At 44.6% G+C, this 19,497-nt stretch overlaps 1 protein-coding gene across 2 annotated transcripts in view; it reads right to left on the reverse strand.

Annotated features, from left to right (window-relative positions):
* Positions 1-19,497, reverse strand: part of KCNH2 (potassium voltage-gated channel subfamily H member 2) — an 809,359-nt gene that overhangs the window by 389,701 nt on the left and 400,161 nt on the right. The gene's annotated exons all lie outside the window — the stretch shown is intronic.

Here is a 19,497-nt window from a genome sequence, read left to right on the forward strand (position 1 = left end):
CAGCTAACTTTTGGAATTAGTGAGATTTCAATCTTTCCACCCACTTCCGTAGATAAGTTTTATCCAGACAACTTGTTCTCCACACAAAATTTACAGCTAGAGTTACTAACATGTGTAACACACGTTATTAAATAGGTCCCATTGCATAAAATGGTTATCTATGAGGTTAGTGCACGTTAACACAGCCTGAAACTCCTCGTCACTGGTCTGGTGAAAAGAGATGGCGGCAGGGGAGTTCCTGGATATCATCTTACTTTGAATGGGCCACATGGTTATTCAAAACAAGACAAAAAAAGGAGTGGGGAAGGGGCACAGTCACCCAACTTCAAGGACAATCAATTTGTTAATAACATATACAAAAGATAATACAATCATTACATAGTCTTTCAATCCTTTTAATACTGGACCCCAACATGGTCTGTGTTTCGGCTAAGAAAGCCTTCCTCAGGGGTGTAAAAGAAGCCCAGTAGATGGCGTCAAAATACTTGTTAAAATATCAAAAAAGGAATGCTCCCAATTTGTAATAAAAAAAAACTGCAACTCGCTAGAGTATTCAGCTAAAACCAGCCCATACAAATAGTAAGTCCAAAGAAACAAGAGGGCAGACAATCTGCAAGATCTTGGGCATCGTCCACCTTGTTGTTTCTTTGGACCATCACTATCTGTTACTTTTGAGTCCCTGACACAGGCCTTGCTTAGGTGAAGCATGGTCTGTGTCTGGCTTTTCTGTTTGTATTTTATTTACTGCGGTGAATAAACCTTGGGATGTAGAGTTCCTGTCCAATCTGCTGTTTTCTACCATGTGCAAATAGTACACCTAAAATCAATTTTATCTGAATGACTTTATCTACATATTTTCAGCAGAAAATGTGTGACCTGCTAAGCAAAAAGGTGCCCAAAGTGAGGTTACACCTAACAGAGACAAAGGTAGATGATGCCTTCTACAAACTTGCAAGTAAAGGAGAATAACCCACTGCTTCAAGACTAATATGCTTTTTCTACTACTGAAGACTATCAAAGTAAGAACCTAATATTTCCTTCCTAAGAACATAAGACTTTCCGCTGCTGGGTCAGACCAGTGGTCCATCGTGCCCAGCAGTCTGCTCGTGCGGCAGCCCTAAGGTCAAAGACCAGTGCTCTATTTGAGTCTAACCTTACCCTGCATACGTTCTGGTTCAGCAACAACTTATCTAACCTTTTCTTGAATCCCTGGAGTGTGTTTTCCCTTATAACAGCCTCTGGAAGAGCATTCCAGTTCTGTACCACTCTCTGGGTGAAGAAGAACTTCCTTACATTTCTACGGAATCTATCCCCCTTTCAGCTTTAGAGAGTGCCCTCTCATTCTCTCTACCTTGGAGAGAGTGAACAATCTCTCTTTCTCTACGAAGTCAATTCCCTTCAACATCTTGAATGTTTCGATCATGTCCCCTCTCAGTCTCCTCTTTTCAAGTGAGAAGAGGCCCAGTTTCTCTAGCCTCTCATTGTACGGCAACTCCTCCAGTCCCTTAACCATTTTTGTCACTCTTCTCTGGACCCTTTCGAGTAGTACTATGTCCTTTTTCATGTACGGCGACCAGTATTGGACGCAGTATTCCAGGTGGGGGCACACCATGGCCTTTTTATTTATCAATCCCACTGTCGTTTGCTTCTAGAGTAGAAACACCACACATATAGTAATTAAAACATACAAATAGCTACATGCGCTACAAAAGCCTAGATAAAATAAACATCTTAATCTAATCTGGTATTTCTGAGTCGCGCTATGCCTAAACAGGTTCAAGGTGGCATACAATATTTTGAGTTACATCCTGTAAGTTATTACGGTAATTGCCATTTAGCCTGACTCTGCTGCACAGGTGGATTTTTGCTCTGCCAACTGTTTAGCCTTATAGATTCAGTTGGAAAATTAAATGGTCATCAATATTATAAACAAAGAACCTTATTGGTTCTTTTGAATTCTGAGGTTTCTGATTGGTTGTCTTTTGAAAATATATTCACAGAACTGCCAAAAGATGCTGGACAGTTGAGGCAACAACTTTACTGGAGGACTTACTGAAGAATAACTCATTGAAGCAGAGAAATCTCATTTGAAGCTTGAATTCATGCCGGAACAGACCTGCAACCACCAAAAGACACTATGCGGTTGCGGCAACAACTTTTTCTAGAGAATTTACTGAAGAAAAAGTCCCTGAGGCAGAATGATATCACTCAAAATCTGACTTCACATCTGGGTTAATGTGTTGAGATGATTGAAGTAGTAGTGACAGATTGGTTGAATTTATTTTTTTTTTAAAGATAAATATGGCTTTTTTTTAACATGAAAATAATGGTTGTTGGATTATGTTAGAAATATAGAGATGCTAGAAAATGAATTATATTGAGAATTAAAACAATCACTGATATTGGCCTTGGTAAATGAAATTGCTTGATGCTACTCTGAATGATTTTTACGATGGTCCTCTTTATCTAAAAATGATGGTGTCAGGTCAAAAGCGCGCCGGGACAAAGGCACGCCCAGACAATTGAGCGCAGCGCGGAGGCGCACACCGCTCTAAATTACTGTTTTTAGGGCTCCGACGGGGGGGGGGGGCATGGGGGGAACCCCCCACTTTACTTACTAGACATCGCGCCGCGTTGTGGGGGCGTTGTGGGGGGTTGTAAACCCCCACATTTTACTGAAAACTTAACTTTTTCCCTGTTTTTAGGAAAAAAGTTCAGTTTACACTAAAATGTGGAGGGTTACAACCCCCCAAACCCCCCAAAACGCCGGCGCGATGTCTATTAAGTAAACTGGGGGGTTCCCCAACAAAACCCCCCGTCGGAGTCCCTAAAAACTGTAATTTTGTGCAGCGCGCACCTCCGCGCTGCGCTCAATTGTTGGCGCACGTTTTGCTAAGATTTCGCGCCGTTATGCTAAGATTTAAAATAACTGAAAAATGAATTTATTTATTCAATTTCACAGGGGAGCTTGGAACAGTTTACATTCATTTATTCAGGTATTTAAACATTTTTCCATTTCTCCTGGTGGGCTCACAATCTATCTAATGTACCTGAGGCAGTGGGTCACAAGGAGCAGCGTGGGTTTGAACCCACAACCTCAGGGAGCTGAGGCTGTAGCTTTAACCACTGGGCCACACTCTCCTTCTATGTGTGGTGAAATAAATGAAGGATTAAGGGGTGTAGTAATCAGTGAGAGCTCTCATTAAGGCGGGTTAATTTACCACAGGCCCCAATTTATGCAATGAGGCCGAGTTGCTAATAACGGGTTAATAACACATCTTAACAGTAGACCACATTGATAACTTACTCCCTTAATGGTAGGTTGCATGATATAGTATTACTCTCTGGGATCACGTCAGCTTTCCATAGTACAGTTGGGAAAGGCCAGATGGAAACCTTTACTAAACATTAACAAATTTCCATGTGTACATTGCTATACAACAGGGCGACTCAATTCCAGTCCTCGAGGTGCATAGGCAGGCCAGGTTTTCAGGATCTCCACAATGAACATGCATTAGAGCAGGAATCTCAAAGTCCCTCCTAGAGGGCCGCAATCCAGTCGGGTTTTCAGGATTTCCCCAATGAATATGCATTGAAAGCAATGCATGCACATAGATCTCATGCATATTCATTGAGGAAATCATGAAAACCCGACTGGATTGTGGCCCTCAAGGAGGGACTTTGAGACCCCTGCATTAGAGAGAGAGTTTCACATATTCATTATTGTTTACATGAAAACCTTGCTTACTGTAGACCTTGAGGACTGGAACTGAGCAGAACTGCTGTACAAATTAATTGGTCTGTTATAAAATTAGCCTCTAATTCAGTGGTTCTCAACCCTGTCCTGGGGGACCCCCCAGCCAGTTGGGTTTTCAAGATATCCCTAATGAATATGCATAAGACATATTTGCATGCCTGTCTCCTCCATTATATGCAAATCTCTCTCATGCATATTCATTAGGGATATCCTAAAAACCCAACTGGCTGGGGGTCCCCTAGGATTGGGTTGAGAACCACTGCTCTAATTCTTTTCACCCAGGGCAATTTCTCCCAATGGCTTAGGGGTCCTTTTACAAAGGCGCGGTAGCGGTTTAACGCGCGGAATACCGCACGTTAAACCGCCTACCGCGCTAGTACCTAACATAAGAACATAAGCGATGCCTCCGCTGGGTCAGACCTGAGGTCCATCGTACCCATCAGTCCGCTCACGCGGCGGCCCAACAGGTCCAGGACCTGTGCAGTAATCCTCTATCTATACCCCTCTATCCCCTTTTCTAGCAGGAAATTGTCCAATCCTTTCTTGAACCCCAGTACCGTACTCTGCCCTATTACGCTCTCTGGAAGCGCATTGGCTAAGGCTCTTAACATTTGCATCTCCTCTTCCTATAGGCTAAGGCTCTTTGCACCTGCATTGTGATGTCATAGAGCTTTATGGTTATAGAAACCTAGAAACATGATGGCAGATAAAGGCCAAATGGTCCATCCGCAGCATCCACTATCTCCTCCTCTCCCATAAGAACATAAGCGATGCCTCCGCTGGGTCAGACCTGAGGTCCATCGTGCCCAGCAGTCCGCTCTTGTGGCGGCCCAACAGGTCCAGGACCTGTGCAGTAATCCTCTATCTATACCCCTCTATCCCCTTTTCCTGCAGGAAATTGTCCAATCCTTTCTTGAACCCCAGTACCGTACTCTGCCCTATTACGCCCTCTGGAAGCGCATTCCAGGTGTCCACCACACGTTGGGTAAAGAAGAACTTCCTAGCATTCGAGGCGTTAGGATTTTAGGCTGTTTATTAGATAACCCTGAGGCATTATCATATGATACTGTGCTGTTTGGTATGGCAATGAGAGCAAAAAGTCAGATATCTACAAATAATAACAAATTATTACTTATAATGACTGGGGTTGCCATTCAACAAATTACATATAATTGGAAAAATTGGAATAGATTAAATTAGAATTTTTGGTGGAACTCCTTATGTCATATTTATAAAATGGAGAGACTTATTGCAATACAACAGGGTTGTTTCAGGAAATTTCAAGATATTTGGGAGCCATTAACAAAGTATTGTAATGATTAGAAAAATCTTGTTTCCCTTAAATTTACAAGTTCAATTATGGGGTGGGAGGGAGGGTATTTTTATTGTTACATGGTGTATAAGTATTGATTATATGATAGATAAGGGTGGGGAGGGGGGAGATAAGAGAATATCATATGTATCATTGTTGATTATTAAGTGATATATTTATGGTTATTTGTATGGATATGTTATCACACTTATTATAAGTTTAAAAATGAATAAAGATTTTTTTTTTTTTAAAAAAAAGGATTTTAGGCTGCCGCAGGGGTTAGCGCGTGATGAAATGTCCGACGCGCTAACCCACGTAGTGCGCCTTGATAAAAGGAGCCCTTAGTTTTAACATAAGAACCAGCATCCTGATTCCAGCAGGCCCCAAGAGTAGCAACACTGCAGAGCAGAGATTGTGATGTCATAAAGCCTCATTCCACCAATGCCTAAGAGCCAGCCTCATCGGTGATTACATTACATTGCATTGGTGTCTTCTGTCCCGCCAATGCCTTTCAGTTCTAGGCGGTTTACAACAAGAATTGGCCTGGGCATTCCCAGGGAGATTACAAAGTTGATAGATATAGTACGCGTCGGGATCTGGGAAGGGTCGATACGATTTGGTTCGATCACAGGGATCTGTTGGGATCTATTCACAGGGCAAAGGTAGGGGAGGGACATTAAGGTGGGCAGACTAGATGGGCCGTGGGCCCTTATCTGCCGTCTATTTCTATGTTTCTACGTTTCTATTTGACAAATTTCTTAAACAGTAGTTTTCAGTTCTTTCCTGAATATTTTGTAGTTCGGCGTCGTGGTCAGCAGGGTTGAGAGGTGGCGGTCTAGTCTTGCTGCTCTGGCGGCTAGTAGACCGTCATATATCTTTTTGCTTTGCATGCCTTTGATTGGGGGGGGGGGGGGTAAAGTGTGCTTGAGTTCTTCTTGGACTGGTTGTGTTATTCCTGATTAGGCGGTTGTTCAGATCGCTTGGTCCATTTCCATTTAGGGCTTTGAATAGGGTGCAGTAGAATTTGTGTCGTATGCGTGCTTGTACTGGGAGCCAGTGTGAGTCTTGGAAAGCGGAGGTAATGTGGTCATATTTTTTCAGCGAGTATATCAATCTAAAAGCTGTATTTTGGACTGTTTGTAATTGTTTTAGCATGTTGGCGGTTATTTGGGAGCCTCCAAACAAGTAGCCTCCCTCCCGCTTCCACAGCTTACCTTTGAAGCCCTGGTGGTGTGGCGGTGAAGCGAGGCAGGAACGATCTTCCTACACTCCTACCTCGTGCAGATCTGCAATCAAAAAAAAAATGGCTGCCCTAAGTTCCCGTGTCTGTTTTGTGAGTTTCTGCGGTCTCGCGAGGCTGCTGTGAGAACAGCCATTTTTGATAGACCTGCGTGAGACCTGAGCGTAGGAAGATCACTCCTGTCCTGCTTCACCACTAGACCGCCAGGACTTTAAAGGTAAGCTGTGAGTGTTCCAGGAAGTCAGGGTGGGAGCCCTAAAGTTATTTGCGATTTTTTAATATTCGCGAGGGAGCTGTGCTCCTAACCCCCGTTAATATGAAGGGAGACCTGCACATCTAGCGCATCGGGTGATGTCATTAGATGCTGATTATTCAGCTTTGCGTTGGTAAGTGCTGCAGGATGTTTTGACTGTACATGAGTGCAGAGCACTGCCACAGGTTGCAGTCTGGTGAGGCTTCATTTATTTCCTGTGAGGAGGAGGAGGATGAAGGATGCTAGCTGGCCCAAGACAGGACTATAAACGGATCAAGGCCTTTTGACTGCTGAAGTTAATCCTGATATAATGAGGATATTTATTTCACTGTAAGCTCCTAGACACTGAAAGGAAGCGACATCTGGCTAGGGTGAAGCCATATGTCATACTACCTGGAAAGGAAATCAAACAATCAGCATTAAAAATCTCATTGCTGAGGGCAAGAGGAGAAGATCTTGGTAGGGATATTTCAGTTTCCTCTCCTTTTCAGCCCCTACCCCAGCATTTTCCCGGAGTCTCCACAGTGGGATTTTTTAGCTTGTAGGCAGTCTGTATACACTTCCCCCTCAGTATTCGAGGGGGTTAGGGGCAGAGCCGGACCCCGAAGTGTGAAAAATAGCAAACAACTTTGTGTCCCGCTCTGACCCACTCCCGGACCTTACCTGGTGGTCTCCGCCTCCGATCGCCTCCTCCAATCACCTCCCTCTGTGTGTGTTGCGTGTTTGCATGGGGCCAGTGCGGGTGCATCGGTCTCCTCTTTCCCCGCTTCTGTGTCGGGCTGGGGGAGCGAAGATGAGGCGGCGGCGGGAGGATGAAGGTAAGAGGCGCTTGTCGGGGAGGGGTGTTGATAGCTAGGGTTATAGGACACTGAGAGTGGAGATCGTTCCTCTCTGAGTGCATAGGACCTGGGCCGAGCAGCCTGTGTCGAGAAAGGCCGGGGAACGGCTGGAGCCTGCTTGCGTGCGTGTGCTTAGGTCTTTGCGGGCCCGACCGCTCTCTCCAAGGTCCTGCTCCTCGGTGCTCTTCGTTTCTTTCACATCGCCGCGAAGATGAATCAGTCTGTTATTGTGATGAGGCCCCCCTCCGCCTCCGAACCCCTCCCTCCTCGCCCCAATCCAAGTCCCGAGGCTGTTTTTTTTTCAATTCTCAGGGGGGGGGGGCTGGGGAAAAAAATTGTGAATAAACAAAACCACGAACGTCGGAACCGCGAATAGGGAGGGGGAGGTGTAATAGATTTAACTCCCCAAAAGTAGGTGGCTTCCCTGCAAATCTACAGTAGGTGGCTTGAGTAACCCTCACTGCAAAACACCGCAGCAGAAGGAAATTACATTTTTTGGGCGAAGAGACAAGGAGGGACCAAATCATCTGTTTCGTTCTTAAATTATGTTTTCTTGGGGGAGGGCAGCATTTCCTCTTGATACTTTAGACGTCCAGCTCAATTGGACCCAATGTTCACATGGGAACTAGGCTGTGAGCCTTCACTTACACTCACTCCCAACATGACTTAACCCAGTTATCCCAGAAGTCCTCAGCTGGTGACACCTTGCAACAAATGAAATGAAGACAGTGGCTTTCTCAAGTATTCTTTGATATTAACACTTTAAAATTGTAAATGTGATCCCCTTGAAAAATGCCTCTGCCATAAAGACAGAGACAGTGGATTTTTCAGAGGGTCACTGAGACTAAGCCGAAATGGCTAGACCATATAAATTCTGTGTGTGACATGTTGGAACATTATTTTTTCATTTTCAGCAAGAAAGGGAGAAAAATACCAAACTACAGTTCTGTATTTGTAAGAAAGGAAGCACTTCTTAATTGCTTCAGTGCTGATTTTCGGGTTTGTGCTGCAAGATCACATAGGCTTTTCAGACAAAGGAGCTGGGTCACACTGCTCTCTCTTCCTGCTTTTCTAGTCAAGTCACCGCTGTATTGAAACATTCAAAGGCTTCTGCATGTGTTGGTCCCACATCAGCAGTAACCTGCTGGTCGTCATTAGTTCCTTGTCTTATACTGATTCTACAGTTTACATAAGAACCTATAAATAGCCTTACTGGGTCAGACCAATGGTCCATCAAGCCTAGTAGCTAGTGGCCAATCCAGGTCACTACTACGTGGCCAAAACCCAAATTGTAGCAATATTCTATGCTACCGATCCAGGTTTCATCATCTGTTATGATCTGATACCCTGGATCATTAGCGTCACTGGATATCCATTCGCTGACATTCTCTACATCAAAATCAGAGCAGGATGTCCGGTGCAGTACTTGGAGAGACACCCCCTCCCCCCCCCCCCCCCCCACCGAGGAAAGAGACTTAGGAGTACTGGTCGACAAGTCAATGAAGCTGTCTGTGCAATGTGCGGCGGCAGCGAAAAGGGCGAACAGAATGCTAGGAATGATTAAGAAGGGGATCACGAACAGATCGGAGAAGGTTATCATACCGCTGTACCAGGCCATGGTACGCCTTCACCTGGAATACAGCATCCAGCACTGGTCGCCGTACATGAAGGACACAGTACTACTTGAGAGGGTCCAGAAAAGAGCGACTAAAATGGTTAAGGGGCTGGAGGAGTTGCCATACAGTGAGAGATTGGAGAAACTGGGCCTCTTCTCCCTTGAAAAGAGGGGACTGAGAGGGGACATGATCGAAACATTCAAAATACGGAAGGGAATAGACTTAGCAGATAAAGACAGAGGCCCGGATTCTGTAAAGGACGTCCCGAGCGTCCTATACAGAATCGGAACAAAACCCGCCCATAGTAAACCCGATTATGTAACAGACGTCCATGTTGGCGACACCGGTTACAGAATCGGGTTTGTTTAGACGCGGCCGCTATACTTAATCGCAGCAAGGGTTCTCCCTGCCGCAATTAGTATAGCGGCCGCGGCTACGGCCACCAGTGTCCCCTCCTCCCCCTGAAGATCGCCAGCAGGAGGGTGCTCAACTCTTCCTGCCGGACCCCCCCCAATGGCCCCCCCAAAGATCACCAGCAGGAGGGTACATAACCCCTCCTGCCGGACCCCCCCCAATGACATGCCCCAACCCCCGAAGATCGCCAGCAGGAGGGTGCCCAAACCTTCCTGCCGGACCACCCCCTAATGAAACCCCCACTCAGGAACCCCCCTCGGGCTTACCTCCAAGAGGGCTGGACGGGTCTTCGCACCGTCCGGCCAGCAGACCTGCCTCTGTCCAAATGAGGCGGGCCCACCTCTCCCCTGCCCAACCCATAGGATCCTAGGGCCTGATTGGCCCAAGTGCCTAAGGCCCCTCCTATAGCCCCTCCTGCCGGCGATCTTCGGGGAGGGCCGTTGGGGGGTAAGGCAGGAGGGATTGGGCACACTCCTGCCAGCAATCTTCGGGTGGGCCATTGGAGGGGTCCGGGGAGGGTGGTTGGGGCATGTCATTGGGGAGGTTCAGCAGGAGGGGTTGGGCACCCTCCTGCCACGATTGTCATGGGTGGGGCCTACCGGCAGGAAGGGTTGAGCACCTTCCTGCCGGCAATCACGGGTTTTGTCAGCAGGAGGGGTTGGGCACCCTCCTGCCGCAAACATCGGGGGGGAGGGGGGTTGGGGAGGCTGGCGGCCGTAGCTGCGGCCGCTATACTAATTGCGGCAGGGAGATCACTTGCCGCGACAAAGTATAGCGACTGTATCCACTTACCATGTAGGCCAGCATTTTGCTAGCCTACATTGTAAGCGTCTCCCGCTCTGCTAGGGAGACGCTTAGTGCCGCCTAGGTTCGCCTAAGGCTATTGCCTAGCCTTAGGCGGGCTTGCGGGCCTCCCTAGGCTTCCGGAGGAGCCTTCAATATAGGCGGCCTGCCTGGGGAGCATTTATTTTTAGAAAACGTGCCTCCCGATTGACTGATTATTCAGCTGTAGGACGCCTACAGCTGCCTACAATCAGGACACACTTTGCAGAATCAGGGCCAGATTGTTCACCCTCTCCAAGGTAGGGAGAACGAGAGGGCCCTCTCTGAAATTGAAAGGGGATAGATTCCGTACAAACGCAAGGAAGTTCTTCACCCAGAAAGTGGTGGAAAACTGGAACACTCTTCCGGAGGCTGTCATAGGGGAAAACACCCTCCAGGGATTCAAGACAATGTTGGACAAGTTCCTGCTAAACTGGAACGTACGCAGGTGAGGCTGGACTCATTTAGAGCACTGGTCTTTGACCTGAGGGCCACTGCGTGAGCGGACTGCTGAGCACGATGGACCATGAGACGTATGAGGAGAGACTGGAAGCCCTGAATATGTATATCCTAGAGCAGGGGTGTCCAATGTCGGTCCTCGAGGGCCGCAATCCAGTCAGGTTTTCAGGATTTCCCCAATGAATATGTATGAGATCTATTAGCATACAATGAAAGCAGTGCATGCAAATAGATCTCATGCAAATTCATTGGGGAAATCCTGAAAACCCAACTGGATTGCGGCCCTCGAGGACCGACATTGGACACCCCTGCCCTAGAGGAAAGGAGAGACAGGGGAGATATGATTCAGACGTTCAAATACTTGAAGGGTATTAACGTAGAACAAAATCTTTTCCAGAGAAAGGAAAATGGTAAAACCAGAGGACATAATTTGAGGTTGAGGGGTAGTAGATTCAGGGGCAATGTTAGGAAATTCTACTTTACGGAGAGGGTGGTGGATGCCTGGAATGCGCTCCCGAGAGAGGTGGTGGAGAGTAAAACTGTGACTGAGTTCAAAGAAGCGTGGGATGAACACAGAAGATTTAGAATCAGAAAATAATATTAAAGATTGAACTAGGCCAGTTACTGGGCAGACTTGTACGGTCTGTGTCTGTGCATGGCCGTTTGGAGGAGGATGGGCAGGGGAGGGCTTCAATGGCTGGGAGGGTGGAGATGGGCTGGAGTAAGTCTTAACAGAGATTTCGGCAGTTGGAACCCAAGCACAGTACCGGGAAAAGCTTTGGATTCTCGCCCAGAAATAGCTAAGAAGAAAAAAAAATAAAATAATAATTTAAATTGAATCAGGTTGGGCAGACTGGATGGATCATTCGGGTCTTTATCTGCCGTCATCTACTATGTTACTGGTCTGACCCAGCAGCGACAATTCTTATGTTCTTAAATGGCGTTGGAATAGTTGTTTTTTTTAAAATTCCCCCACCCTTGCCTGCTTCTTAATGTAAGATGGAAGTTTGTTCCATTCTTCAGGGGTAGCACAGGAACAAAAACCCCCAGTCCTGACTGCAATCTAACCTCTCCCCTTGCTAGCATCATCAGGTCAAGGTGCGTCGAGGAGTGTAACTGTGAAAGAGAACTTTATGAGGTTATACACTTGCACCAGGTAGCCAGGAGCACGACCTTGTACGCTCAGAGAGGTCAGAAGTAAAAGCTTACGTCTGACCCGAAACTCAATTTTCAGCTAATACAACTTATTTATTTATTTCTTCAATTTTCTATACCGTTCTCCCAAGGGAACTCAGAACGGTTGACATGAATTTATTCAGGTGTTCAAGCATTTTTTCTTGTCTGTCCCGGAGGGCTCACAATCTATCTAATGTATCTGGGGCAATGGGGGGGGGGATTAAGTGACTTGCTCAGGGTCACAAGGAGCAGCGTGGGTTTGAACCCACAACCTCAGGGTGCTGAGGCTGTAGATTTAACCACTGCTCCACTCTAGAATTCAAAATGAAGCAAACGTGAACCAAGTATAGGGGCAATCAAGCCATTGTGACATCACTGATGAGGTTGGCTCTTAGGCATTGGTGGAATGAGGCATTATGATGCCACAATACAGCTCTGGTTGTCAGAGGCTAAAGCTTTTCACACTATTTATTTCTTCAATTTTCTATACCGTTCTCCCAAGGGAACTCAGAACGGTTTACATGAATTTATTCAGGTGTTCAACCATTTTTTCCTTGTCTGTCCCGGTGGGCTCACAATCTATCTAATGTACCTGGGGCAATGGGGGGGATTAAGTGACTTGCTCAGGGTCACAAGGAGCAGCGTGGGTTTGAACCCACAGTTTCAGAGTTCCAAGGCTGTAGCTTTAACCACTGCACCGCATCTCTCCCCTCCAGGTCACCGATGGCTCTCGTCAACTTGATTCTGGCCTCAAATGGGGTTTTTATATCCATTTATATCACAGGCCAGATCATCTCAAGCTGCATTGCTGATACAGAGTAGCATAGTATAATAATACCATATAAAGAGCGTCCAGAGTTTTCACATTAATTCTGCACGCTCTGAGAGGCATCAACGTCCGGATGACAGATTCCTGTCACACGGCTCTAAAGCTTTTCGGCCTGATCCGCTCACTCTCTCGGTTTTTGCAAAGAATCCCTATCCCACGCCTCAGCCGCCTGCAATTAAAGATCCTCCCTAGCCAGCTTTGCATCTGCGGGGATCGCCCCGCTCTCCCCCCCCACGCCTGGCCATCCCCCTTGTCTTTGTGTCAGGTATAAGCCCTAGGTGCGGTTGCGCTGCAGGAGCAAAAGGACAGATACTTTCTGACAGGTAGTTTCATCCTGCGCTCAGTCTCTGAGAGCAGATACCTTCTCTCCCCCCTTCTTTTCTCTAAATATGATTTTGTGCATTCAGCATAAAAGTATTTGGAAGAGGACCAAGGAAAACAGGTCCTAAAGGAGAGCCATTGCTAATGGCACTGCAATGAGCTTTAAAGTTGATTTTTTTTTTTTTTTTTTAGAAAGGCAATTTGGAATGCTTTTTTCTGCTCTAAAATAAATATCTCTCTCTTTTTTTTTTTAATCTTTATTCATTTTTAAACTTATAATAAGTGTGATAACATATCTCTAACTGGTGTAGCTTTTCTCTTTAAAGGAAACTGTGGTTTCCTTTGTTTTTGTTTGTGCTGTCTCTCCCTCACTGCAGATTGTGTTGGGTTTTCTCTTTTGTTTTCCGTAGCTTTCCTCTTTTCCATCACCTTCTCTTCTTTCCTGTTTTCTACACCGTCTTCCCACTTATATCCTTTATTGTTTCATCTGATCTTTCATCGCTGCGTTCTCTTCTACCTTAGCCTATTCTTTTTCCCCCACTCTGTTGCTCTGGCTGTCTTTTTTTTTTTCTCATCCTACCTCCTTCCTTCTCTTCCACATATGCCCACTCTTTCTCCTCTTTACCTTCTCAATGCCTCCCTTGCCTCTGGTTTCTCTGTCGTCGTTCTTCTCCTATTCTCTCCCCTCTCTTGAATTCCATTTGCCACCTCTTAATTTTCCTTCTGGGGATTTCCAGAAGATTCCAGAGGGCAGACGCATAAAACTATTTTTTCTCAAACACAAATGGCCTGTTATAGAGGAGCTTGGCTACCGGTCTATGTCCTTAGAAAATACCTTGATGTATCCAACCCAAAATGGCTACAATCCAAAAAATTCTGGGCATAGCAGTTCAGCTGCTGTAGTTTCTTGTAGGAGGTTAATGTCAGTCCAAGGCTGTAGAAGTAAAAAAATGTCTTGATCATACACTAGCGTACCAAGAAGCCTCTCATGATAAAGAATTCTGAGTGTTATTGCTTACAGCCCATTCTTATAAACATTTTAGAATAGAGCTGAAGACCTTTCTTTTTTCCAAGTATCTGATTAATTAACTCATTTTGTACTATGCTATTGTTAATAGTCTTTTGTACACCACGTTGAACTTGTGGTTATGCGGTCAACAAGCACAATGTAATATAATAAAAAGATTCTTCTAATGCTAAGGTTACCAACTGGGTCCGGATTCACCCAACAGTAGGAAAAAGGAGGTATTAATGCCACTCTGGTGAGACCTCATTTAGAATATTGTGTACAATTCTGAAGGCCACACCTTCAAAAAGATATAAAAAGGATGGAGTTGGCTCAGAGGAAGACTACTAAAACAGAATGTGGTCTTCATCATAAGGCGTATGGGGACAGACTTAAAGATCTCAATCTGTATACTTTGGAGGAAAGGTGGGAGAGGAGAGATATGATAGAGACGTTTAAATACCTACATGGCGTAAATGTACATGAGTCAAGTCTCTTTCAATTGAAAGGAAGCTCTGGAATGAGAGGGCATAGGATGAAGTTAAGAGGTGATAGGCTCCAGACTAATCTAAGGAAATACTTTTTTACAGAAAGGGTGGTAGATGCGTGGAACAGTCTCCCAGAAGAGGTGGTGGAGACAGAGACTGTTTCTGAATACAAAAGGGTCTGGGTTAGGCACATGGGATCTCTCAGAGAAAGAGATAATGGTTACTGTGGATGGGCAGACTAGATGGGCCATTTGGTCTTTATCTGCCATCTTTCTATGTTTCTATCCAGGCCTATATAGCGATGCCTTTCTTAGGGAATGCAATGGAAAACCAGAACTACAAGTCCCTCAGTGCAATGGTGTAAACCCAGGCCTGGATAAACCCCGTCAAGTGACTCTGCCTTTAGTCGTCAACCCTAACATGTGACCAAACTACAGCTAATAGAATCCTGTTGTTACTTCCTGGTGTTTGGATGAGACAGCTGCTCCTGCCTGGGCTGCAATTATGTCTGTGATTGTATCCGTGGAAAAATAGCACATGTTGTCCCTTCATAGATTTTTATATTGGGCCGGATTCTGTAATTGGCGCCTATATCAATAGCCGCCAATCTTTTTAGAGGACTGTCTGGGCTCCCAGATGGACTTTCCAAAACCCGGCATTTGTCTGAGTTTTGGAAAGCCCCAAGTTCCAGACGCATCTGGAGGGCCTTTGAGCATGGGCGGATGACGTCACACACATCCGCACATGCTCCAGGCCCTCCAGATGTGGCTGGAGTTCGTCCAGAAGGAGAGAAGGTTTTGTGGGGGCGGGGCTGGAGGCAGAACTGGGCAGAGCTGGGGCAAAACTCAGCTGTGCTGGGGCAGAACGGGGTGGGGATGGAGGCGGAATGGGGCAGGGTCATGTGTTTGGGGTTTCCTGGAGAAAAATATAGTAACCCTACTCCTATGGGAAAGATAGGCGTTGGAAGTGCAGGCCAGGGTTTTCCGCCTATCTTTGCGTAAATCACACCTATTTAGGCACTTTAGGCTGCCTAAAGCCTAAATAAAAGGCACCAGAATCATGCCTATGTGGGCGCTTGAGGCTGCCTAAAGCCACTTCCGGTGGAACATTGCTACTCTTTGGGGTTCCGGAATGTTGCTACTCTTTGGGATTCTATATGGAATGTTGCTACTCTTTGGGATTCCGGAATGTTGCTACTCTTTAGGATTCTATATGGAATGTTTCTACTCTTTGGGGTTCCGGAATATTGCTACTCTTTGGGATTTTATATGGAATGTTGCTACTCTTTGGGGTTCCGGAATGTTGCTATTCTTTGGGATTCTATATGGAATGTTGCTACTATTTGGGGTTTTGCCAGGCACTTGTGACCTGAATTGGCCACTGTTGGAAACCGGATACTGGGCTAGATGGACCATTGGTCTGACTCAGTATAGCTATTCTTATGTTTTAACAAAGTTCATAAAATTACCCCCACACCCACATGTATAAGAGCTATTTGAAAACTATCCCCAGCCGCCTGTAAATGCATTAAGGTCATCATTTACAAAGGCTGCATAGACTGCGCAATTATTAGGGGCATTTATATGTAAACGATCGAGGATGTTTTCAGACTCAGACGTGTAGGAGTGAGCCATGGAAAAGTCTGTTCAGTTGGCAAGCAGTAAGTTGAATGTTCTTTTGGTGCATTTTTACACGCCTCGGTATTTCAGTTCATTTTCAGGATTAGCAGTCCTTGATGCGGCAGCGAAGCCAGACTTTTACCCCCATTTTAGCATTAAAAAATTCATATGCGAGGGACTCACTAAAAAGAGCTTCCAGCCTCCTTGAGCTTGCAACAAACTGAGTATTATCCCAGGACAAGCATATTCTCACATGTGGGTGACGTCATCCATGGAGCCCCGATGCGGACAGCTTTTCAAGCAAACTTGAAAGAAATTTAAAGCTTGCTCTGCTGCACCACGCATGTGCATGCCTTCTTGCCCACTAGAGGGCGCATCCCCACCTTGTGGTCCTCAGTTCTGTTATTTCCGCGGAGCCAGAAGCCCTGTCGTGTTTTTCTCTCCATGTTGTTGCCTTCTAGCACCGCGGCTTTGTTGTTTTCTCGAAGTCGCTGTGCGCGGTCTGCTTTTGTTTCTTTTGTGCTTCTTAATTCGATCAAAAAAATAAAATAAAAAAATAGACTTCCATTCGGCACCGGGGGCTCCCGGTTTGCCACGGCCACGGGACCTTGTTCGTTCGCGGCCTCTCGTTTTTTCATGTCCCTGCCCTTGTCGGGGTTCAAAAAGTGCACCCGGTGTGATCGGCTGCTGTCGATCACCGACCCCCATCGGTGGTGCCTCCTGTGTTTGGGTGCTGATCACCCTACAGATTCCTGCTCCAGGTGTGCGACCTTCCAACCTCGGGCCCTACGCCGCCGGCGTGCTCATATGGCGGAGCTTTTTGTTGTGGAGCCCTCCCTGGTAGGAGTAAAACCCAGAAACAGATGCAGCTCTTCCTACAATGAGACCCAAGTAGGCAACTAAGGATTCGTCATCAGAACAGCAGCATATTTGCGTGCTTATTTACACATATTTATTTAGCAGGATTTATTTCCCTCCTTTTTGAAGGAATTTACAGCAAGAATAAGTCTTATTTTTTTTTAAAATTTATATATTGTTTAGAACTAAATGGTTTACATAATTTACATACACAATATTAAAATTAGCATAGAATAAAAACAAATACATAATGAAATACACATGTAATAAAATAAGTATACATCCAATCCTCGGGAAAATACCATGGTGAGGATAGTAGAGATCATAGATAATTCATCAATTTTAGCGGAAATACCTAAAAATAGGCATCTAAGAATAGCAACAGAGAATTACAGCAGTATAAATAATCAAATTACAATCAAAGTATTTTATATTACGTCGATCTGCCTTGGGACTTCCTCAGGTTTAACAGAGCTGCACAGTGGTGTTTGGGACCTGTTCCTACACGTCCTGCAAAAGGTTCAGTGAACCATTACCAGGAGAAGACAGCAAAATTTTTTCCTATAGTATACAAATGTCAATGTGTATGTCTGCCTTCCTATTATGGGGTCCTTCTTCATTTCCAGTCCATTTTTTTTTTTTAATAACAAGAACCCAAATTCAAAAGAATATAAACAAAATAAAATAAATAACAACAAAAATTATTTTGGCGTACGTGGAGGCTATCGTGGAATTTGAAGCCTGAACCACAGGAAAATAAACAAAAAATATTAATGTGTGGAGCCCATTGACTACATTTGTTACCTCGCAATAAGGGTCATGTATCTCTCCTTTTCTTAGATTTCCTTACACATCCAGGGTGGGTGGGGGGAGGAAATGTATTTTGAGGATTTAAATTACTTAATTATAATATTATAATCACATCATATGTCATTTGGTATTAATAATTGTGAGGAGGGTGGGAGAAAATGATTGTGTTATGTATTACTTGTGTAGTTAATAGTGCTTTTTAAGCAGTATTTTATGTTCAATTAATTGTATTGCACTGTCAAAGTTTGAAAATCAATAAAGATGAAAAAAAAACAAAAAACCCCAACAATATTAATGTTGACCAAAGTGAAGTGCTAATAATTTTGAATTGTGAACGAGGGTCTTCAGTTCACAAGCAGGTAAAACCACCTGGCCTCCTCCAATAAGGGAATTTGGTAGACCCCACCCCAATCGGGTATGGTCATTAAGAACATCCCCGGACCTCTCATTGCTGGGGTTTTTTTTATTTATCATTTTGAACATATTTCAATAAAATACATATTGAACAGATACAAGAATCATTCACATTAAAATAAAAATAAATTATAAACACTACATCAATACTCTTGTAATAGTCCTCATTATGGAGAGAGACAATTTCACAATCTGAAGGAATATTATAAACAAAAAGTTATTAGGAAAAGTAGTGACACATCCCCATTTAGGATATGGACTTGCGTACTAAGGTTCACTCTTGGAAATCTGCATTGTTACCCCTTTCCCCTCTAAGAAAAATTGTAACTGGGAGGGCTCATAAAATATATAGGAAGTCTGATCCAGATAGATTATACATTTACAGGGATATCGCAGTTGAAATTTTGCTCCCAATTCTTTCACGCTATCTTTCATTTCCAGGAATCTTTTCCTTCTTGTCTGTGTAGTTCTTGATACATCTGCAAACACTGAAATTTTACTATTCAAAAAATGAACTTCCTTCAGCCTAAAAAAAAGGCATCTTTATCTTGATGAAATACAAATGTTACAAGAAGCGTTGAACACAAAATGACTTCCTCTTGAGACTTCCTCCAATATATTTGATATATCCAGTGGACCAGCTGTCATTATCTGAGGAATAACCTCAGAATCAGAAGAGGAAGACTTTTTGGGAGACACTGGCAAAAAATAAATTTTATGTAGAGGAGGCAGTCCATTATCGGGATATTTGAAAACTTCTTTCAGAAACTCATAAAAAGTTTCTTTTGGTGTCATAGTCAGTGTCTTAGGGAAATTTAATAGTCTTAAGTTCAATTTCTTAGTATAATTTTCAAGATTTTCTATTTTTCTCAACATCAAAAGTTTGTCCTGCAAAATAATTCCGGTAGTAGATTTTATTCCCTGCACTGACTGTTCTAAGGAATTAACTTTTTGTCCCTGGGGCTTCAAGCCCTCTTCAAATTTTTCTAATCTCAAAGATTGAGTTTGCTCTAAAAAAAAAAAAAAAAAAGATTGAGTTTGAACAAGAGGAAAGATTCCCAGATATACCTTGGAAAGGGAATCTAACGCAGTCCAAATAGTGTCCAAAGTAACCTCAGCGGGTCTAACAAGGAGCTGTAATGTTGGTAATTCAACCTCTCTCCACTGGAACGCCATTGATTGAAGATCTCCCAGCCACAAGTTCTGGTGAAGCCGTCAAGCCCGATAGCTCCGGGGGCAGCGGAGAGTCCACTGCCGACATTGC

Source organism: Geotrypetes seraphini, chromosome 2 (assembly GCF_902459505.1).
Source record: "Geotrypetes seraphini chromosome 2, aGeoSer1.1, whole genome shotgun sequence".
Lineage (NCBI taxonomy): Eukaryota > Metazoa > Chordata > Amphibia > Gymnophiona > Dermophiidae > Geotrypetes > Geotrypetes seraphini.